This window comes from Sesamum indicum, linkage group LG4, assembly GCF_000512975.1.
Source record: "Sesamum indicum cultivar Zhongzhi No. 13 linkage group LG4, S_indicum_v1.0, whole genome shotgun sequence".
Taxonomy (NCBI): Eukaryota; Viridiplantae; Streptophyta; class Magnoliopsida; order Lamiales; family Pedaliaceae; genus Sesamum; species Sesamum indicum.
Window position 1 is genome coordinate 1499747 of NC_026148.1, and position 9983 is coordinate 1509729.

Consider the following 9983-nt stretch of genomic DNA (forward strand, 5'->3'; position numbering starts at 1 on the left):
CTTTTCGTGCCTTCCTCTAGGAGTATCCTATGCATGCAAGTTGAAGGGCTTAATCCCTTAACGGCGATGATCCACCCAATGACTTCTCGAAACTCACAAACCACTCGGATTAGTTTTTCTTCCTCATGGCTAGTGAGCTTGCTTGAAACGATTACCGATAATGTATTGTTTTCCCCTAAGAAAGCGTATTTAAGGTACTTTGCAACTCCTTCAACTCCAAGGCGGGTGCCAGCAATATAGAGGAAACAATTTTGGTATGAGAGTGCGGTAATTCAATGAAATCAAGATTGAGAGGCAAGGTTCGGAGAGCTTCGAGCTCAAAGACAGTTTCACCGATGCTCAGATCCATGACCATGTTTTTTTAAAATTTTTGCTTTTTCTAGCGTGAGGCTTTCTTCTAATGCATATTTCACATGATCCTCACCGTTAGTTGTTGTGAAATTCTGCACAAGCGGGTCAAAAATATCTACAAGAAGAGCAGTCGGTATATTAGTTGGGTACCTCATGGATTCATAAATGTTGAATATTATTATTTCACCGTCAAATTCCATGGTGAGAGTTCCACTGTGTACATCAATTTTTGTTCTAGTTGTCTTGAGAAATGGTCTCCCTAGCAAGTTGATGTGGAACTGGGGGAGTTGTCCTCCCTTGTATCTAAAACGTAAAAGTTGGTAGGAAAAACCAACTCATTTATTTGTACTAGAACTTCTTCCAAAACTCCTTAGGGGTAGACTATTGAGTGATCCACAAGTTGAATGACGATCCCTATTTCCTTTAATTGACCAACATTTAAAGACTCGAAAATGGTGAGGGGCATAACATTAATTGAACCTCCAAGATCACACATGGCCCTCTTTATGTCAATCAAACCAATTTTACGCGGTATAGAAAATGCACTTGGGTCCTTGCACTTTGGAGGTAATTTTCGTTAGAGGATGGCAGACACATTCTCCCTCATACTTACCCTTTGGTTTCCTTTGAGTTTTCCCTTACTAGTGCACAGCTCTTTGAGAAATTTCGAGTAGTGGGGTATCTGCTTGATAGCATCAAGTAAGGGGATGTTTACCTTCTTTTTGCGAAAAGTCTCAAAAATCTCCTTTTTTTCTTCCTCCTTCTTGGCTTCTTGGCTTTTAGTGAATCTTTCCCGGAAGGGTTGTCTAGTTATCAAAGCTTTTGGATGGTCCTCTTCCGGTTCGATTTGCTTTTATGGGACTTCAATTTCTCTTTGTGGCTTTCTCTTCAAAGCGTGCCCACGTTTAGTGTTATTTTCGTCCACATTTTCCGCCAATTGCTTTCCACTATGAAGCACAATAGCACTAGCATTTTATCTAGGATTAATGACAAACTGGAAGGTAGTTTACCTTGGGACTCCAATCGACCAAGGGATGACGCCAGTTGACTAATTTGAGACTCTAGATTCTGAATTCTCATCTGAGTCTATTCTTGGATTTTGACCAAACGGATGACGCTAGTTGACTAATTTGAGACTCTAGATTCTGAATTCTCATCTGAGTCTATTCTTCGATTTTTTGGGTCTGCTATTGGATTTGTTGGGTTTGTTGTTGGAACTGTTACTGCAGTTGTTGTTGGTTTCTTACGAGTGTTTTCATCTTATCCTCGAGTGATGGACTTGGTGTGGGATTAGGCAGAGGAGGTGGTATGGATGGCATGTATTTGGGTATTTGAAAGTTTTGGGGTTGCGTACCATAACTCAGATTTGGATGATCCCTCCATCTGGGTTTACAGGTGTTGGAGAAAGGGTCATATTTTCTCTGTTATTTTCCAGTGAATCCTCCTATGGCATCAGTATGTTCGGTGGGTGATTCTTGAAGAGTTGGGCACATGTTGGTGGCATGCCCCTTCAAAGCGCAAATGCCGCATGCCTTGACTTGTTGATGTTTTTCTACAGTAATTTTTTCAGCAAGAGATGTGAGTCTATTCAAACAATCCTCAAGAGTACTTACCTCGTTACTCCTTCTTGGTGGATCATTGTATCTGACCCCAAACTATTGCGTGTTGGACGTCACAATTGAAATCAGATTACATGCTCTGATTGGGGTTTTATTAAATAGTGCACCTCCGCTAGTTGTGTCTATCAACTTCCTATCCATACTTGATTGACCTTTACATAAATACTAGATCAACAGGTGGTCCGATATCTGATGGTGAAGGCAGCTTTCCACGAATTGAATGAATCTTCCCCAAATATTTAAAAAGGCTATCTCCTGCAAATTGGCGAATCCGCTGATCTCCTTCCAGATTGTTGTGGCTCGTGAAGCAGGGAAATATTTCTCAAGAAACTTTCTCTTGAGATCATTCCAAATTGTGATGGATCCCAAAGCTAGGAAATATAGCTAGTCCTTAGCTTGATCAGCGAGAGAGAAAGGAAAGGCCCTCAGTTTAACTTGTTCTTCGATGATTCCTTGTGGTCACATGCCAGAGCACACCACATGAAATTTCTTCAGTTGTTTATGTGGATCTTGGCCTGCAAAACCACGAAAAGTAGGAAGTAAATGAATCAATCCAGATTTTAGTTCAAAGTTTACCTCCAAATTCGGGTACTCAATGCATAGTGGTTGCTGATTTAGGTCAGGAGACGTCATATCCTTGATTGTTCTTTTGGGAACTAAAGCCATGATTTCTTCTCCGGATTTGCTAGAGGATTCCGCTAATTCCAATGTTATGTCTCTTCCATCTTCGTAGGGAGCAGATGTTCCTTCAGATTATTGCTTAGTCTCCCAACGAAGTCTTCATGTGGTCTTCTCAATCTCGGGTCGTATTCTAGTTTACCTGTACGAGAAGACTTTGGCAGTAATAATGATAAAAATCAAGTAACAAGAAATGAAGAAATCAAGTAACACTTTATAAGGGGGAGTAGGGTCGCTTCTACAGGGATTGGTGTTAAGTTGTTTCAAAAATAAAAGAAAATAGTTGGGGGGTTTTGACTGTAGGAATAAAAAGAACTAAATTAAACTGAAAGCTATTACAATCAGAGGACGAAGATATGAGAGAGAATTTTTTCAGTTAAGATCAGGTTCATGCTTGATTCCGTAGGTTGATCATTGATGCAAATATAACACTTTTTCAAACAAATAAATCAGTTTTTTGGTCATTGGTATGACCTAACGACCTCACCTTACCTTACCTTTTTGTCAGTTAATGTATGATTATTGGCTAGATCCCTAATCAATGGACAATCCTAGGAACGTCCACAAGATTTAATCCATTAACAACACTAAGAATTAGAAATGTTGTTTCTGATTAACAAATTGCTAGGAGGATAATTCGTTTAAATTAGATCATGTATTCCCATAACATAACTAACTACTTTGACATAGTTAATAATGCTACGTTGCTACTGAGTATTGAACTAAACAAACAATTACACGAATTTGTAAAGTTCAATTAGCTAAGCAAACCTTCTTGATAATGAACAATTGGTCACACTATTCATAAATCAGATGTTTGTAATAAGAGCACAGAGAACAACATGAATACTTATTTAACAAGCGTAGTAAGCACGGATTAGATCTCACAACAATTTAGGAATCGAGCAATCATCTTAACCTTAACCAGAAAATGATGAATTTAGCCGGACATGTTAATGAAAGAACACACCAGGAAGAGGAATTCCATTAACTTTGGCAATGAATTAAAACTAAAGAGAGAGAATCTAAACATGAAGTTGTCAATAGAATTCAAAAGTTGTACACAAATTGAGAGGCCTCCCAAGTGCAATCAGGGTCGAACCAAAAAAGCCCCTAGCCTAAAATTGTAGTTAGGGTCAAACCAAAAAAGCAACATCCAAGCAAAGTAGAAAATTAAATCGTCTCATCCCCATTTCAAATTGGGGGAAAAACAAGCAAAGTAAAGAAAGTAAAGATTGTTCCATCCAACAGGCTTAAAAGTCAATTGCACTACATCATCGGGTTTTTCCACACAAGCGGGGTCTTCTGTCTCTTTCTCGAGGGGAGCATCAACAGTAGGCATTGGGTTGTAGGAGGAGCTGCAGCAGTAGCCAAAGGAGGTCCTTCTTCCTTCTCATCTGGGGCGCCTTCTCCCTAGAGATGCCCCGCTATGGCATCAATTGTTGCTTCGTATTGGGGACTCCTTATTCTGCCTCTTCCTCCTCTAATAAATCCAACCCTTCTTCTACAAAAATTTTGCAAGGATCAGCACAAAAGCTAGGAAGAAGTACAAATAGAGGGTTAAGAAATAAACCAACCTGAATCTGGGGGGAGGCCTCCCACTCCTGGGATGGAGGGTTCAAAGGGATCTGGAGCATTTGTATAGAGCTGTGGCAAGATCAAGGAAGGAAGGCTCTTCTCCCATAAGGGGGGTAACCTTGAGCCTAAAACTGTTCTTTGCAGGTTGAGAAGCCATGCTCGGAGTAGGATCCCGCTATCTTAGCCACCTCTTACAGATATTCTACAGACCTCTTGTACTCCTTCGGGTGGCTTTCTCAGTAAGCCTCCAAGTAATTCTTGCTTTCCTCAAAATGGGAAAAATCCATCACTGCTTTCTCCACCGTCTTTTTCAGTGCGCTCTCATGGCTGGCTGCTTCCTTCTGCAGTTTCCTCACCTCCCTCTCCAATTACTGGCAGCGACTCGTCATCTCCTTCCTAGTCTCCCTCAGGATGAACTCGCTGGGAGCGTCATATGGAAGCCTTGGAGGCTTGGTCGGTATGACTCGAATCCCTGACTCCCGATAGTAAGGGAGTAGTCCTCGGACTTGAGGAATCACGGTAGTCACGTACATGCGATGATTGTATCTTAGATTTGTGCGAGAGGTGATCGAGTTCCAGACATAATCATCATAAGCCTTGTCCAATGCAGTCAAAGCATGTAGTGAGGATGATGAGTTTAAGAAGAGGATCCGTTCCCTATCAAAACGTCACAGAGGTATCTCTTATGCAGTTGAAGGTGCATTTCTGGTCTATAAACCTGTGCCACAGTCATTGGTTGAAATGAAAAAAGAGGTTCCTATTTCGAGAAATTTGGCGTAATGCGATCTCAAGTATTAAGTATAGATGCCTAACCAGGATGGTGTTAGAATATGTGACCTGAAAGCCAATTGGATTGGCATGCATGTAATCTATTCTAACAATAACTCGATCATATATAAGATTATTCAGTGAATAAAATGAGTATTCACTATTGGCATTTATTTGTTGTGCTCATTAAATTTATGTTTGCATTTATGTCAAACATCACAACAAAGCCCATAGACCACCTTGAACAACCGTGCAACAGTTAAACTGTGCAGTGGATGACGGTCATAAAACCAACTGTTTAAGGTTAGTTTTGAAATATTTCAAGTCGAGGACTATGAGAATGGGCATCAAAGTGTCCTACGCAGACTTGTAGTAAGAGTCACATTCATTTTATGAGTGTCGTATTTTGTCGGCGACAAACATAGGACGTCTATAAAATCTTAATAGGTCGATTGACTAGGTGTCAAATCGACTGAACTGACTCATGGAGATCGTCATATGGAAGCCTTGGAGACTTGGTCGGTACGACTTGAGTCTCCGGCTCTGATAGTACGGGAGTAGTCGTTAGACTTTTGAGGAATCATAACAGTCGCGTATCCGATGACTGTATCTTATATTTGTGTGAGAGGTGATCGTGTCCCAAACATGGTCATCATAAGCATTGTCTAGTGAAGTCAAAGCATGTAGCGAGGACGGTGAGTTACAAGAAAAGGATCCGTCCCCTATCAAAACGTAGCCGATGAACTTGAACAAACTAGACCTTGAATCTAGTTTGTCACCTACTAGTCTCTTAATGTATGTAGGACTGTGCTACGGTCTCAAGTACTTGTAGGAAGCAGGCTTGTCATGCCATATTTGATATGGCGTCTGGGCCACTGTTTGTTTAGTGACATAGCCGCCATCTCAAGTTCATAACCCCATAAGGACAAAAGCAGTTCGATAAAACTCATCAAAGATCGGACCATGTCCAGTAGAGTCCGATTTATCCTATCAGCCATGCCATTCAATTGAGTTGTCAACTGAGAGACTATACCGTTTTCCTTTAGATAATCTTAAAACTCACCACTTTGATACTATCCACTTTGGTCTGACTGAAGGATTTTAATTTTGCAATTAATTTTGTTCTCAATTTCAAGTCTGAATTCTTTGAGCCTCACAAAGGCCTCAGACTTGTACCTCATCAGGTGAACATTACCATACCATGATTGATCATCGATAAATGTTATGAAGTAGGAAATCCTTCTCTAGCTTGAGTATTCAGTGTCCCGTGGACCTCAATATCGATCAAATTCAATAGACCATTGGCAAGCTTACTTTATCTAACAAAGGGCTACCTAGTCATTCTTCCTTTAAGACAAGACTCACAGGCTGGTAGATTGTCCAAATTCTCTATTTCTAGACTCTTTGAGTCTACCAACCTCTTTAACCTATATTCGGAGATGTGACCTAGCCTTGTGCACTTTCAAGATTGTCTAAGTTACGTCTATTTAAGAAGTCATGACCCAATCAAACCTTTGTAGAATATAAAAATAATTATTTAATTTACCTAGTAAATGAGAAAATCCATCTTTTATCAAATAAAAATAATTTTTATTAATCAAAAACTCAAAACCAGCATCATCTAACAATGGAATAAAAATGATGTTTTTTATCATGCTAGGTACAAAATAACATTCCTTTAATTGTAGCCTAACACGACTACTAATAACTAACTTGACGGTTCGTACAATTTGAGCTATGACAGCCTAGCCTTGCCATCGGCAAGATTAAGGACCACCTTGTCTATACTTAGCTTTCTGCTTCTTTCTACCACCTTCAAATCATTGCAATATGTGAGCACCACAACTAGTATTCAATACCAATGAAGCAGAATTAGCAACCATGTTAACCTCAACAATTAATATACCATGCTTGGGAGGGAGTTTGGCACAATCACTCTTCCAATGGAAGGACAATGAATTAATATGAAATTATTTCAGAACATGTAAATAATAGGATTATTTACACATGGGATGATCCATTGGATGGATAGCCCAGGATTAAATTAATTAGATTAATTTAAATGGGCGTGCTTTAATTAATAAATTGAATTTATTAATTAGCAAGAATTGGGCTCATGCCTTTAAGTGAATTAAATCACATTTGGCTTAATTTAAATTGGATTTAATTAAATTCATTGGGCCTTGAATTTATTTTAATTAAAAAAACTCGGTCCAGTAAATTAAGACCTACTAGCAAAGAGAGTTGACTTCTATTGTTGGAATGAGGGTTAGTGAAAGTGCAAACTTAACTATATTCGGAGCCCTACACTATACTGCATGATTGGATCATACCATAAATAAAGGGAGTCGCCTTGTAGGTATGTGTGATCTTCATGATTCATAAAACAACACAGTAAAAAGTGTAGAGAACACATACCCCATCCCTCCTCCAAGCAAGGTAACTCTCACCCGCTCTCTCTTTCTCTCCCTCACATGCCTCTAATTATTTATCTTTCGTTGATTTAGGATCAATTGTAGAGTTGTATAGAATTCTTGACGAAGAGAATACACTAATTGATAGTGTAGTTCTCTTTCATCATCTTCTAATCGATTTTGATTTCTTCTAGCAAAGAGATCAAAATTATCTTGCCATAGTATGGTGTGGATCATCTCTAGAGGGCTTCAACATTGGAGCCTAGGGTGAACAAGGGGCCGAACATGGATCACCGCTTGAAACTTTAGTGAGGTAAACTTTCAATTAAATACAGTATCTCATTTCTTGTTTAATGTATAACCTAGTTCGATTTGTTATTTTATTTTACTTTAATCCACATACTACATCGAACGTCCCGGAAGACCAAAGGTACGCCCTTGGTTGGCCGTAGAATTAATTTTAAATTATATGTGTTTTTAGTGCTTTACTTTCTTGCGCTTCCACTAGCGCATTCCCGAACCGGTCCACTCCCTTCAAGTGGTATCATAACCCCGTTTCAATGTATGGCTATACATTTTGTATGTTCTTTATTTGATGAGTATGAAAAACATGTTTAGCGATTTTTAAAGCATGATTGGTTGCTTTATTTGGTGATTATATATTAGAAGTAATTTGTGTAATTTTGCAATTATTTTGGATATTTGATGTATTTAAGAAATTCAGATTTTCTGTAACTAGATGGGATTTGTTTCAGTTTAAAATGCAGAATAAAAAATTTTGAAAATGATATTGTAGCAACGCACTAATGGCAAGCACAAACCATTGAGCGCCGCCGAGTGCGAGCAGGCAGGTGATCACGAGTGGGCCTGCATGTAGGTAGGGGCGTATGCGCATAGAGCGGAGGAGTCTGTGCACGTGCTTGGCCATCTGTGCATTGGCGGCTGGACACCAAACGACTCGGCCATATTTTTCGCCATTTTTCCAAAAATTTAGAATTTTTGGATTTCTACATATTTTTTAAAATATTTGATTTTGCTATTTTAATATATGGATTAAATTAGATTTTTTATAAGATTAAATTGCTAAATTAATTTTGTATATTTTGTGCATTATATAGATGCACATGTTTTAATTGTCCATTTAATTAAAATTTTAAACTTGTGTTTTTCTACATAGAATTTTAATTTTATGATATTAGATACCATTGGTTATACATGCATGGTATGTATAATATGTGATTAGAATGATTATTTAGTATAATTTTGCTTAAATGTTAATTAGATTAACTATAGATGATCACCAAGCCCATGACCGCATGTATGGAATTTTATTTTTTGTTGGGTGGGGCTTGCGTGCCTCTTGGGGTTTAACTTCTCATCTCTCGTTTTATGCCTTGAAATAAGACGGTTTGCTCTTCCTCCCTATCTCTGTATTTCCCCCGACTTTTAATTGGAATTTCTTTTCGAATGTAATAAGAGTAGATCGAATTATTGGTTAGGTTTTATTTTATTTAATTAAAACAAGCCCATTAGGTTTCGGCCTATACTCAATCAATGTTAGACCCGTATTGGACTTGGATCAAAATGGTTTTAATGTGTCAAAACATTCCATCTACAATAATGTGGTGAGGACGCTACTGCTACCCAATGTGGTCTAACGAGTCGTTGCAAATTTGTGTGTGACTCTTTATGTGACGCTCCAAAGATTATAATATCTATTTGGGGGATTAATTGGTAAATTTTTATGAAACTTAGTTAATTAGTACATAAATTATGGGCCATAATTGGAGTATAACAAAACCTGAACGGATTAAATTGGAGCTAGTGATAATATTTTAGAGCAACTTATATTAACTAAGGAAATTTAGGAGGGACGTAATGGGTATTTTAAGAAAAGTCTAATTAAATTAATAAAATAATAATATTATATATATTAGTAAATAAAAAAAAACATAAAGAAAGAAAGAGAAAAGAAAAGAAAGAGAAAGGGAAATGATTGGTGGGGTGGGCCATCACCACCGCCCAACCTCCATATATATATATATATATATATATTGAATGAAAAGTTAACTTTCAATTGCAATTCTACTGTTCGAGTTTTAGCAGTCTGCGGTGAAGTAAGATTTCAATTTTAATTTTTATTAATTTATATAATTATATTATTTAATTAGTCTGTTTATTAAATGTTGTTTATACTAAGCAATGTACTATTTAATAGTTTAGCTATTTAAAATAGTATCGAATTAAATATCAAATTGGATATAAAAATGATATCGTTGGCTACTTAAATTATTAAATTCATTAGATTTAAATATTATTATAGCTAATTTATACAATTCCATCGGAATTGTTAACCAAATACGTAATTATATGTATTATTATTCAATTAAAGAGTATAATAGCGAGAAATTGATAGAAAGTTCATAGAAATATTCTGAAAATTATATTTAATAAATGGTATGTTAATAAAGAGGAAAAGAAAAGATTTGTACTTCGAAAGAAATGGAATATTGAAGAATTATTAGAAATTGTACGAATAATATTTAATATTATATTTAAAAGAAATTACGATATT

At 37.3% G+C, this 9983-nt stretch overlaps 1 long non-coding RNA gene across 1 annotated transcript; it reads left to right on the top strand.

Annotated features, from left to right (window-relative positions):
- LOC110011928 lies at positions 7336 to 8360 on the top strand. The gene is made up of 3 exons (XR_002287033.1): positions 7336 to 7433; positions 7603 to 7721; positions 8164 to 8360. It is a non-coding gene; the product is annotated as an uncharacterized LOC110011928 (long non-coding RNA).